The sequence below is a fragment of the Seriola lalandi genome, unplaced genomic scaffold, assembly GCF_002814215.2.
Source record: "Seriola lalandi dorsalis isolate HSWRI2012SDOR001 ecotype SW California unplaced genomic scaffold, Sedor1 jcf7180002054371, whole genome shotgun sequence".
Taxonomy (NCBI): domain Eukaryota; kingdom Metazoa; phylum Chordata; class Actinopteri; order Carangiformes; family Carangidae; genus Seriola; species Seriola lalandi.
The window spans coordinates 696,339-710,944 of record NW_019524924.1 but is presented as its reverse complement, the minus strand read 5'-3'; positions in this window follow the sequence as shown (position 1 = coordinate 710,944).

Genomic DNA, 14,606 nt, shown 5'->3' with positions numbered 1-14,606 from the left:
AATCTTCTTCATCACCTAATTCCTTTCTTTCATTATCATCCTCTTTCTCCTTTACCATGTCCTGTATTCACCAATCAGTTTCCTCATCATTTTCATTTATAATAATCATCTATGTATTTATAATGATTTACATTTATAATATGCAGCGACAACAGCATAATTGCTAAAGGTAACATTACATCATCACTATCTTCATCATCCTTAACCATGATCACCATCATGACACTTTACTGAGCCTTGCAGGAGACTACAAACTTCCATTCGCTACCTGAACTCTTATTTTTAAGTGTTCCCTTTGTATTTTCCCATAAGTAATTTTGAAATCAGATAAAACATTTTATTTCTGCCCAGTTTACAAACATCAATGCTGCAATGAAATCAAGTCACAATTTGAGCTTAAAGGTTCATCAGTGACCTTGGAAATGGCAGTTACTTACTGGATTTTTTTCAGAGCTTTCAGCTCCATATTATGGCCTTCATCAGTAAATAGATATCAGTAATTTTTAAATCAAATATTCAAATCCTAGATGCCATTTTTACAGTTGCATAATTGGATCAAATTGCAAATCCTAGATGTCTTCCGTGGCATTTTATTTCCCTGTAATTCATCCTGACAGACCAGTGGCAGACCTGCCAAAGGGTCCATGGGACTGAAAATGCAAAATATCATCCAATTTTCACATTCTGTACCATTGCAGTTATGGCTAGGATATATGTTACATTGTCTTGTCAGTTTGTGAGAAGCTGTAAACTCTCTCCTGCCAATAGATATTAGAGTTATCATACTGGCATCTGTCTCAATGATATGCCACCTGTTGACAGCCCTCCTAGTGATCAACTTGGGTGTTATCACACTTACATCTCACTCTCTTGTTTAATTTGTTATGTTTTATTTTGTTTGCTAGCCAGTTAAATCAAAACTAAGATTTTTTTATTATTTTTTTTTAGCTCACAGGATCACAAGCAGCCTTCTCGGGTGTTCATGCCAGTTAAAAACACAAAAAACATAAGAGCATCAGTCAGACTCACTCACTCTTTGTACAGCTAAGCATTCCCAGAATGCACCTGCTAGCTGCAAATTGACACCCCCCACATCCATAAACCTCTCTATTTTGGAGAAATTTCTTGTGGTTGTTGAAGATGAAATGCTCTATGAAAATGGCTCATACTTTCAGGCATGTCACAGCCTTCATTTGGTGGCACCAGAGTTTAAATTGCATATTTTTCTCACTTGTCAAAACTACCAAAACACATGGAGATGATGTTCCAGAGTGTGAATAAACTTCTTTAAAGATGTGTGGTAGAATCACAGGGAGTTTTACTGATCCAGAATGATGATTTGTGTTCAGGTCATTGCTGATTTGTTCATAAATTTGGAAAACTCCTCATCTACATTACAGATGAAATCCTCAGTGATGAGACATTTCTCTCACACAAAGTCTTTTGCTCTTGACCCTGAACGAAGCCAGAGACAAGGACTGTGAGGATTTCAGTGTGATTCATCCATCAGGCAGCACCAGCCCAAGTGTTACTAACACCAGGCGCACTGCTCAGCATCAACTCTCTCTGAGCAATATCTGGCACAAGCCCAAAGGTCAGATCTGTCATCCAACGCTCTCCAACAAGAGGAAGTCTTCCCACATGTGCCATCCATGCCAGAAACTCGTAAGTGAATATTTCCCTGAGTCATGCAGGCCAGTAGCATAGGAATAGACAGTGAACCGGGTGACTGGAGGGATGATTTTCTAATCCTGCAATGTTTCATTATAGTTCATTACAGTTACACCTGTGAGCTGCCAGGTATAACCACAGTGTGATACTGGTAGCTGGTGAGCAGCTTCACAGGGCCAGCTGGGAGGCTGGTCAGAGGAGCCTTGATTAGAGTTGCTGATGAAAAAACATCTCTGAAAGGCCTTTTTTTTAAGTTTGACATTTTTTATATTCTTCCTTTTGCATTTGCAATTTACAACAGGCCCCAATTAAAACACAAAGAATTTCAGTATGAATCCGAAAAAAAAGTTTTGTAGTATAAAATGCAATTAGTGTTCATAAATTCTTACTAAACATAATAATGTCAGGCTGATTCGAATTGTTAATTTGGAAATTTGCAGTAAAAAAATTTTTTTTGTACTAACTCTTAAAACTTTGTGTTCATTTTCATAAATATCATTTTCCCAACAATGTCCCTGTCAAACCCTCTTAATGGCAGACATATAGACTTTTCACCACAGGAAAGTATCTTATTATCTTAATTATCCATCTAATTTTCACAAACATAGCTAGCTAATGTAGTTAACATTAGCTACCATTATATACTGGTCATATCAGACCAAGTAGGCTTTAGCAACAACACTCACAACTCAAAACACATCTGTTTAAAACTGCCTTTTCCATCTGATGCCAATTGCTCTGTCACTTTTGTATTGTTTTTATTTTTATATTTCATTTTTATTGTTGTTAATTAATTAATTAATTCTTAATGTGTTTTAATCTCAATTTGTGTAACTGTGTGCGGTGTCCTTGAGTGCCAAGAAAGGCGCCTTTAAATAAAATGTATTATTATTATTATTACTCCTGTGTGTATTGAGTTAATCTAGAATGTAGACACCCATCAGCCTCCACTGCACTTTGTGCTAAGGGCTAATTAGCAAATGTTAGCTTACACATTAAAGTAAGATAGTTGACATTGTAAACATTATATCTGTTTACTGTCAGCATGTTACCATTGTCACTGTTAAAATGTTAGCATGCTGGTGTTAGCATTTAGCTAAAAGCACTGCTGTGCATGAGTACAGCCTCCCAGAGCTGCTAGCATGAGTGTAGACTCTTACTGTATCTTCGTGTTTCCTAGGTTTCCTAAGTTTCCTAGTTTGGATGTGATTTCATGCATGTATGAAATGGGGTTTGAAGTGATATGACTTGAGTCATTGTCATTTGTGTCTGAAGACAGACAGAAAATGAAACAAAATCTGGGTTGTGGAGTTTGAAGATGTGACCCAGAAGCCTGCTCTTGACCTCTGCTTGAGGCTAGTGGCTTGAGGCACATTGGCCACTACTAGCATAAAGGCACCCATTTTCAAACAGTTGAGTTGCATTGTGGATAATCTAGTCACACAGGTTTTGACAATGAAGAATGACTGGAATAAAAAAGATGATACATGTGGTTCTGCTGTATCCATTTATTAATGTTATAGGAGTGAAATGCTAAATTAGCAGAGTACTCTTAATGCTGTGAAGGGTGCAACCTTTTTAGACACCTTAGGTGGCATAAGGCACAAATAAACTTGACAGTAGTGATTCAAGCTGCAGGTATTTCAACATTGTATTTTACTGTTGGAAACAGTCAATTTCTAGTTACAATGGTGAGCTACAGGGTAAATATTATTCTGAGGGCAAATAAAAATAAAAGTACAGAATTAGTAGTAACTAAAGGAAATATGCACACTGTGTCAGCATAAAATCTAATGCAAAAGGTTTCAACAGCTACGCATTCAATCAATCAATCTTTGCCTCTGTAACAACAAGAAAACATCCTGCAAATAAAAAAAAATTACATTATCTCACAGTAGAAAGTTTTACTTATTTGCTATCTACGAATACCTACAGGTCGCTATGTACTTGAGTCAAACTGACATTCTTATTGCGTTCATTTTTTGGATTCCTAATTTTTGGTATTCATTTCTACTTGGTAAAAAGCCCTGTTAGTAATTTGCATAGGAAACTGCTCCAAACATTTAAAAGGTACTTTTATTATTATTATTATTATTATCATTATTATTATTATTATCATTATTATTATTACTCCAGCTCAAGCCTTTTTTAGTTTGTCTTTTTAATTCACATTTTTAGCAAGCACAGTAACCCCAGACAATCATTTTCTTTTACTTTAGTGACTAATTGCCACTGACACCAAGTTATAACTAAAGCATTCTGTCAAATAACGCTTAACACACTCCATCAGTGCCATTAATGAATCTCATATGAGACCTTGTACTTCATATACGTTTATTTCAACACTGCACAGCATATCTATTGTGGAAAAAAGTGGGCCAGAAAAAGGTAGTAGATGATGTAAAATAAAAAAACATTTTGTAAGAAAAAGTGTAATTTTTTTCAGGAACTCTTTATCTGCTTTATTTTCACTCAAGCAATCATTTCGTGAAAGCAGCTGTCAGTTTCAAGTTGTGGACTGCATTATTCAAATAACAGGAAAGCACCTTCTCTAAACAAAACTCTCACCGCTGAGTTTGCATTTATGGAGGCAGCCCGGGCCGTCAGCAGGATATCTGATAAGCTTCAGACTGAACTGGATTCTGGGAGCAACGGTGTGGGTGACGTAACTTGATTTAAATTACATTGAAGTGCACCAAGCAGAAGACACGGCAGTTTTAAAGGATAAAGAGTCACTTCTAAGAGCCCTGCTGCATGGTAATGAGAGCTGGGTGCATGCTAAAATGCAGTACATGCCAGCCTCAAAATGTCAAGGTGGGTTTGTGTTTGGAGCCATAACACTGGCACCAAGTTCTCCACCGCTACTGTGGAGAATTATTCTCTGGTTTGAATACCCAAGCTAGGATAAAGGAAAATGAGCAGCTGAAAAGATATTGTCAGTGAGCAGGGTATTAAATCAGAGTTATATAGGTGTCTGTGACCATCAGTGTTAAATTACAGTTTTGGTGGGAAAGCTTGATTGGAGAGATGATTATTCCGTTCTCTCTGACCACACCCAAAAGAAAATGTATTAACTAATTTGCTTTTCTTTTCTTTTGTTTCCACTATATGCATTTTATTTATAGTTTTTCTGTTGTTAATGGTTTTGTTACAATTTTGGAAACAGGATTTTATAAAAACCTACAAATTATTTCCCATTAAGCAGGTCTAGGTTCGATATTAATACTGTGAAAGTAGCAAAGCAGTCACCGCCCTCAGCCATGCCCCAAGAACTGCCCCCCTTAACCCGCCATCCAACTTTGCAGGATTTGATTCAATTTTCAGTTTTGAATCCAGGCTTCACAGCATCAGTGTAAAAAGCAACAACATTAGCAGTGGTGTCAGTGTTTAAAGGTACTATCTGAAACGCTGTCTTGGATTCTGCTCTGTTCTTATACAGACTTTCTCTAATTGCAGTTAGTGCACAAGCACAAATGTTCCTCTGCCCACATACTGTCACTGCCTCTTTTCATTTTAGATTTTTGGTCCTCAGAGGATGCTACATTAGTGATGTTTGGGTTCTTTGAAAAGGGCTAAAATATGCAGAATCCACACATTTAGGATAAACAAATATTTAGTCGCTCTGAAGGAATCACAGGACTGAAGGGTTTTAGCCAGTTAGGTTGCAGGAGTGGACAAACTGGGAGTCTGAGTCCTTTCATGTCATATAATTTTTTATCTTTATTAAAATGTTTTCCTTGTCCTTTCATTGATTTTTAAATCTATGACACGACCCAATTTCTGACTGGCTTTGCATTACACACAATATGTTGGATAGAATAGAATAAAATAGTCATTTGACTAGAGGGGAAGAGGGAAATATACAGTTAACATTAAATATACAAGGAGTTTATATATATAAATAAAACAGATACACAAAAAACGTACACACACGCAAGCACACACATATACACAAATGCAAATCCATTATGCATATGCACCCTTATGTACCCCCTGGGAGTACAGAGGAATAATTACAGAATATAGGATATTGCAAAGGGCTAGCTATTGCACAGGATAAATATGGTCTATGGGAGTTGTTCTTTCTGTGCAGCGTTCATAGTGGTGATGGCCTTGGGGTAGAAACTGTTCATCAGTCTTGTAGTGCGTGCTTTGATAGACCTGTAGTGCTTTCCAGAGTGCAGAAGGCCAAACAGGTGAGGGGCGACACATCCACTGGTGTGTCGTCTGTAAATTTAATGGTTGTGTCCATGTTATAGAGTCATAAGTGTACAGGGAGAAGAGAAGGAGGTGGAGCCCCTGTGCTGAGTGATAAAGTGATGGGGGTCCATCCTGTCTGACTGTGGCCAATATATTAGGGAAGCCCTTTATCCAAAGGTAGTTGTTGCATTCAAAGCCTAGGTCTGAGATTTTGGAGACCAGTTTGTTAAACGACAAACAGCAGCCATGCATAAGCTCCTCATTGTTCTAGATGGAGCAGCACAGGAGGGGAGGGAAGTGGCAATGTTGTCATCGGTTGATCTGTTGGCTCTGTAAGGTATTGGTGTGGATCCAGGGTGGGTGGGAGAGCAGCCTTGATGTGCTGAAGGACCAATCTCTCCAGGCACTTCATGATTACTGGTGTTAATACAAGTGGCCTGTAGTTGTTGAGGCGGGTTGTGGCTGTCTGCTTCCAGATTGGCACTATTGTGGACTATTTTAGCCGTGGTGGGATGGTGCACTGTGCCAGGGAATGATTGAAAATATTTGTAGCACTTCAGCACAGTCTCTGAGAACCCGTCATGGAAGTTGACGGGCGTCCAGCTGCTCTCATGTTGACATTACGGCATGTCTGACATCAGCAGTCTGTATGATGAGTGTCTGTGCTGTGGCAGTGTGACTCCTCTCTCTCCTTATGGCGGCCAAAGAAATAACTGAGCTGTTCTGCCAGTGAGGCCCTGCTGCTGGTGGTTGGGTCGGTGTTGTCCTTATAATTGGTGATCTTGCCGTGCATGATGGGGGTCGGAGTTGTCAAAGTGACTCAATCGTTTGCTTCTGGACTGCTTTGGCATCTCTAGCATCTTCAGGTCAAACATGGCCGCACTATACACAGCTCTATGTTGCTAAACCAGAAAGCCATGTTGCATGCTTTTAACAGGAGTTGGATGTCTGTAGTCAAACACAGTGGAAGTGTAGATGTTTATGTCCTCATCCTCTTATGGAGCGCTGCACATGTTGATAAAATTCTGGGAGTTTAATGCAGAGGTGGACAAAGTCCACAGCTCCATTACTCGAGTCAAAGTATACATCCTTCTTCTACAATACAAGTGAAAGTTGTTAAGTAATTTTCTTTACTTGAGTTAAAGTACTACAGTACTTGATTGAAGTCATTCAAATTATTCAAAAGTAATTTTTTTAATGTCATCACATTGTTGTATTGTCCCATATTTACAGAACCGAATGACTCTGAAACAACCTGCTGACTGACTGACTGACTGACTGACTGACTGTAGAACCTATAGGATAAAAAAACTTGGAGAATATGATATAAATAAATGACTATAAACACAATTGAATCAACAAAAGGAGCTATTGCTGTTTTCATATTTCTTTTTTTTAGGCAGTGATGAAGTTTGGTCGTGGTAAACACAGCAAACATTTCAAACTAAATGAATCTTTCTTTATTTCTAAACCCTCAAACATGGACTTCAGATCAGACCATGGTCTCTGGTGAGGAATCTTCTGTCTCATCTTTATCTAACGCCGCCATCGTTAGGATACTGACGGTTCAAACATGACTGACAGTGGAGGAGTTGGCTGTGATTGGTTTTTCTACTGTGATGAACACAGTGTATGGTCTATCACATTTTCAAAATAAAATAAAATTCATTCCTCTGACTAAAAGCTCTGCTTCAAAGTAAGAGTACTTTATAGAAATTATAGTATATAGTATAATATATTATTGTCAAAAGTACATTTGTCTTTAAGTGTAGTGGAGTAAAAGTCATAAGTTTCCAAAAGAAAAAACAAAAAAACAAGTATATATACTAGAAAAATATACAGGTACGTACGTAGTAATATAAGTACTCAAGTAAATGTTCTTCGTCACTGTCCATCCCTGGTTTTGTGTCTATTATTTTGTAGTTATAGTCTTTTAAATCAGATATTACTACAAGATTATCAGAAGTACCTGTTAGTGAGTTTATAATATGACTGTTGAGCATTTTCAGTGGCAGTGCTGACGCATCACGTTGTGTTACTAGCTATAAATAGATGAATCGCAGATGTTTCATATGGATCACTGCAAAACAGCTCTGGAGCCAGAATTTCAGTGACGTTCCTCCTGAAACTTATTTCCTGTTGGAAGTAATTATATCCTGCTTATTGGAGAGGAATAACGTCACCATTTCTTCACACTGTCAACACGCTACTCTTCATTTGATGCATAATTAGCTGCAGAAGCTAGCGGGCGTGTCACCCCTCAGACACAGAGTGTCCTTTCTCTGTTAATAATGCAGGGGGGTGGTGAAACTTTAATTTTCAACTTGAATGCATTTGCAGTAACTATCTGGTGTGCATTTCCCCTCCTCGCACAGTCGGGGCCACTGTCACTGTGTGCAAACAAAGCCGAATTATCTACACACTTAAAACTTGATAGCTCTTGTGAATTGCCACCAACAATGCAATAGCGGATCCTACAATGAGACGTCCTGACTGAGATACTATGCTCAGGGAGGGCTGTGACATTTCAGATAACATTTAGAGGCCCTGCCTAATTAAAATGTGCAAGGGTGTGTTTCTAAACCTCGTCCACTTAGCAAATTTATTTCCCAATTAGCTCAAAACAACTGCTCTCTTAGTACGCTTGACTTGCTCTTTTGTCAGCTAACTCGCTGCTTTACTTCCCAGCATGCCTCCTGTCACAGGCTCACACAGTCCCTTTAAAGCTAAAAATGCTGCTTAATTACTATGGTTTGATGCATCAGTTTATAGGTTCATCAAGAGCTGCTCACTTTTGTTTTGTAGATATTCTACATGTATTGCAACACCATATATACATACAGTAAGTTGAAATGACAACTAACAGATCGTATGTGTACATAGTTGGGTGCAAAAGTTTGGGCACCCCTGTGCAAATTAAAAATGAGCCTCTCCTCAAATGTTGATGCACTGTTATTTTTTATTTCATAAACCATGCAGACCCTGTTTGTGCGTCAGTGCTGCACAGGAACAGTGCACCACCACTCCTGTGTCTATGGGTTTTTTTGCTTTGCCTCTCCGTCCCTCAGACCTGCAGCTTTGTCTGAAAGTTTTCTCAGTCTTTCACATCTTGTCTTGACTTCCACCGTTCCCCTTAACTGTCATTTTTAATGATATTTCAGACAGTGGAAGTTTCAAGCTGGAAGCACTGTGATGTCTTTTTATAGCCTCTTACCTGCTTTGTAGCTTCATTTTCATATCCTCATTCAGTTGCTTAGAGGAGCTTGTGGTTGTTGAGTGTTAGCACAAAGTTTGAAGAGTCAGGGAATTTATTGTCAGCTGACTGTTCCCAATGACAACTCTTCACCTGCTTCTTAACATCCTAACTAAGTCCTAACAAGTTAATGAAGTGCTGAGACTTTACAAGTAGAAGGGTGAAGAAATCTTTGCACATGCCGGAATTAGCTATAATTTGTTTTCTGTTTTATAAGTTCATGATATAAAATGATCATTTAGTTTGCAGAGGTGATTGCTTTTACTTCTTTTAACTTCAGAAATCAACAAATGGTGCCAAAACCTTTGCATACAACTGTATGTTATATGTTGCTTGGTTAGCAGTGTGGCTAGAACATCTTGATCCACACTGTAACATTTCAACAACTTTTAAATCAATTCCAATGAAATGTGTTATGTTCTTAACATTTAGTTCTGTTTTTTTGAGAACACTTAGTTTAAAAAAGTCAGTCTCGTCACGTGAACTTTGACGCCTCAGTGAACTTTGGCCTTGTGGATGGAAGCCCCCTTGATCCAGTGGAAAGCAATGACCCAGAAGACAGAGGCGACACTTTGTTATCGGACATCTCCTCCAGTGAATGCTGAGCATCTGACGTGGCTGCCTACACTGAGAGGTTCTCTTATCCCTCCGCTCACACCTTCTCCCTCTCCCATGGGTGTGTATTAGAAATACCACAGCTAGCTCATAAAGAACTCATGGCATTATGTTCATTAATTTCATACAAGGGAAACTTATGTCACAGTTGTTCGCTTGATTCTGCCTCAGCTCAGATTAAGGAAACATGAACTACACTGGAAGTTGTTTTATGAGCACAACTATTTGCTCACCTCTACATAATGCACAAACCTTCAAACGAGCAGGAGGTTGTGCTCAATCCAATGTACTAACCTGTTTCCAAGCTTTTACAACTGAAATTAAAGAGGTACTTTTACCTATGTTTGGTAAATCAATGTTCAATCGTTTGGATCATAGGGTAGAAGTTGATTATTCTGCAGGAGTAGTCTGAGTGCTTCATATTTCATGAACAACTGAACTACAAACATTTTACAGCATAATATAAAAAAATGTAACTAAAGGGCTTATTAACTTTTTCCAGAGATTTCAACCACTGTGGATGGAGTTTGCTCAGTTGTCATGAAGCTAATTTAGTTTATTTTTGATCATCTGTACCTGTTGATGTTGTCTGCTAGTCTTGGACATCTGTGGAAGCGATTACCAAGAAGTGAATTTCTCTTTTTAGCATCAAAATTATACAGGAAGAATAATCCAGAGCCCAGAAGAAGACATTTAAGATACTGAAGGGTTGGGTCATAGGTACAAAATAGGAAAAAATGTATTTATGTGAGTTATCAGAGCTCAGATCTTCTATTGTGTCAAGACTGAAGCCCTATAATAATACCTCAGTCTAAACAGTGTTCCTAAAACTAACTGCAGAGCCTCCATTAATAGGAGAAATGCCACATACTTCTCAAGGGCACCTACCAGAGCAGTGCAGGAACGCATCTTGTGGCCATCAAACCGCAAATTGCCATACAGAGCCTCCCATCCACACCGTGAGGCTCCCTAATGGGCTGTTTAATGAGACCATCAAATGCAAATGGGACCTTAGTTGTGACTCTTGAGCGCCCAGGTAAGGTATTCAGCTTCAGAGCGTGTGGGGGTGAATATTCCACCTCAGCAATTTTCCATTCAAGAGCAGCCGTCACACTCGGCTCCAGCGGGATCACTGTGGGAAGCACAGTGATGTTACTGCACATTGATAAGCACTGCTGTCACACTTATCATAACTGAAAAGTCGCAGGGCAGTTGATCAATAGCTAGCATCTTTCAACGACTTAATAAACTGTTTTTCCATGTGTGTTCGTGTGTGTGTGTGTGTGTTGGTTGTTTCTCATTTGTAATATTTAGCAGTGCTAATTCTTGACACAGTAATCCACCATCTGCTCACAATCTGCTCACAGATTCAGCCCTCTGATTTCTCTTACCTGGGAAAATATGCCTCTTAACGCTCTCTATGGGGAATAATAAGTGCATTTTGTACATTTTTAAATTCTCTGAGAACTTCTCGATAACATGAAATATTCGTGACTAAATAAGCAACAATAAATTATAGAGATAAATTCGGAAAAAAAACATCCTTTCGTGTTTAATAGTTTAACAGTCAAGAATCTAGTCATGCTAGGCTAAATGCTAACATAGAGATGCTAATGTTCAGCGGGTACAATGTTGACCACGTTTATATTTTTGGGTTAGCACGCTAACAACTGACCCCCCCCCCCACCTGAAAAATAGTAAAACTAAACTGCATGGTCAAGTAGAACCCCACAGCTCATAATACAAAGCTGACTGAGAAAATATGTTTTCAGGAACTTTAAGGTCAAAGGTCATGATTAAGGATTCAATACAGGCCACTTCTGTACCAACAGAGGCAACATTTTAAGGTCATAATTCTCAGTTTCAGCGGTTTGTGTTTCTTTGGCTCTGCAGGATGAAACTGATGACAGCACTGTCATGAACTGCAAGGATGTGACATCCTCTTAGAAGCTGTAAGCAGAGACGGCCAGCTGATGTGCCAAATTTAAATATTAATGGCAGCTGCCAGCTCCCTTTAACTCTTCATTGGATGGTGGAAATTAACGATTATTACCAGGGCGATGGCAAAACTGTGATGGCTGAGTTGACACAGCAGGAGGTGATGAGGACGGGAAGCGAGGTGTTGTCTCAGTGACTCAGTTTCACCACTAATATTAGTTGCAGGGCTGAAGTTAGCTCAGCAGCTGCCCAATAGTTTAGGGATCCTTTAAAAAAAGACGACAAATAACCTCTTGGAAAACAGGACATTTTTACTGATCTATGAAAAGAGAGCATGTGCCACAAATATGAAAGCCTACTGAGGCATCATTTGATAAAAGGTGTGATAACATCTATGCAAAGACATACATATATATATATATATATATATATATATTAAATATATATATATGTATATATATATATATGTCTTTGCATCTTATAGATTTAAAAGGTGGAGATTTGTTCAGTGTTGTCACCATTGCTGGGAGCACTACTGCACATGTGACAAAAGTTATATAAAGACTTAGCGGCTCCAATGGGAGCTGCACAAAATCTGATAAGTTGCCTCGAGTGATGTCACTTGAGCTGACCAGACCTCTGAAGCCCAGTCCTCATCTCTGCATTTGATGCCACTAACATGACCAAACTGGTAGCAGCTGAGTTGTGGTTAATGTAGCCAGCAGCGAAGACAAATGCGTTGAATAAAACGATGATATCTCTGGTTCTGCTGCAGTTGTGACACTTTTTCTGAAACTGTCCATCATGAGTCTGACATTGTTATTACACTGCAAAGCTAGTTCAGTGATGTACTCTTTTAAGTATCTTTAATGTTGGAAAAGTCGCCTTATCCCACACTGTCTAACAGTATCATACATGTTCTGTTTACTGAAAGAAATATTCAGACCCAAGACTCTGTTTACAGTGCAACCACTCAGACTCCAGAAATGATCACATTGTAATTCCTGGACAAATTTTTTTGATGAATGGTCACGGTCAACACTAACCTTGATGACAGACGCATTGTATTTCCTGTGACAGCTTCACAATAAAAGCCATCCCATGTTTGGATATCAATGACTGAAATCGATGAGATAAAATTACAAACAGTGACGCTGGATTACGTACATCCTGTCAATCCCTAATGTGTGTGACGGAAATCTGAATCTAGCACAAAGATGGCAGACTCCACCACTAACAATGAAACATACATAGAAAGGTAATTACAGGACATAGATAAACTGAATAGCTATTGCTGAAAATGCAGACCATAAATAGTATCAAAGACAGCGCTTGATTTCAGCCTTAAGTGGTTAAGTAACCTTTGAGGCTCAGGATTAGATGAAACAGAATTCATTATGTTCTGCAAGTATGAATTGGACAGAGTCCTCACGACACTTGACCGTCACTGGCCGCCAGCAGCAGCTCACCTAATGTCACTGCTCTCCCCTTAAAATGTTCAAAGTTGCCTGTTTACACATGTTGTATGATTCTGTATTAGCAGCAAAGAAGAACAATGATATGGCCTGACAAAAGAATTGAAGAAAACCCAGCGCACATACACAGGTGTATTGTTCTAACAGGTGCAACAACACTAAGAGGAGTTGTTCCCTGAGATGAGGTCTAATCAGGTAAAAATAAAGAAGTAAAAACACCTGTGGGAGCTTTAACGTGGCATCTTTAAAGGTCCATATAGTCTAAAGGTAGATGTCCATGTGTTGTTTGATTATAAAGCAGGTCTAGGTTCTATATTATTATTGTGAAAGGATCAAAGCCTCAGTCCAAAGAGAAATGCACACAGCCTGTATTCAGAAATTGAGCTTTAGAACCAGCTGTCAGGACTTCATAACTTTGTGGTGTCACAAAAAAACAGTCACCGCTCTCAGCCATGCCCCAAGCCCCGCCCACCTGGACCCACCATCCTACCTTGCAGGATTTGGTTTCTCAGAGTGTTTACCTGAAATCTGCTGTTATTCTATTGGATCACTCAGAAAACAGTCAGCCAATCAGAAGAGAGGATCAGAGCCTCCTCTCCTCTGATTGGCTCACTGCCCTGTTGTTACTAGAGCTCCAGAGAGAAGCCTGAGAGAGGAGATGTAAAACTACACTGAGATGGTGTTTGGTTCTTAAAACCACAAATATATCTTCTTATGGATCAACACTTTTAATAAAACACAGAAGAAGAGGAAAATATGGAGCTTTAAAGATCATTTGCCATCAGAAGGTCTCAGGTCAGACCTGGGATGTTACAAGCTCATTTTGTACGCATCATTAGCCAACCAGGAGATATCAAGACATACCAGCCTAACCCACACCTTTCAAATGTAATTATTTCCTCCCCAAATTTGTCCTTCAAGACGACATTTGCCCTCTCACGTCTTGACAGCTCATACTCAGCCTGTGCCACTGCAGCCATAAACAGAGCCCAGGCGACGGATTTTACCTTTTCACTCACTGCTCTGCCCTCCTGCAAATGGCTCTGCTGACAAGACTGTGATGAGTGTAATCCACCGGGCTCCTGACAGACTGGATCCCGGCCCGCTCTCTCTGTCTGCCACCATGGAACACAATGGGAATTTCAGTTTGATCTGCCAGATGGGATTTTTGTCACAAACTGCCACTGAAAAACTAGTGACAATGACTTGTGGCCATAGAGGGGCTTAATCACTGCACAAGTTCCTGTCTCAGCCTCTGCTTGCTCTAAGTGAGGAGGAGTGTGGTTCATCACTCAGCGAACAGGAGTTTAAGTTACGATGCTGCATCAGAATTGAGCATTACAACAAAATATTATGTCTGAAAGCTTCTCATGTACACACACGGTGGCTGCGACTACTGAATTGGAGGGATGGGTTGTGACATCTGGGTATCCTGAGAGCGCACACACAGTAAA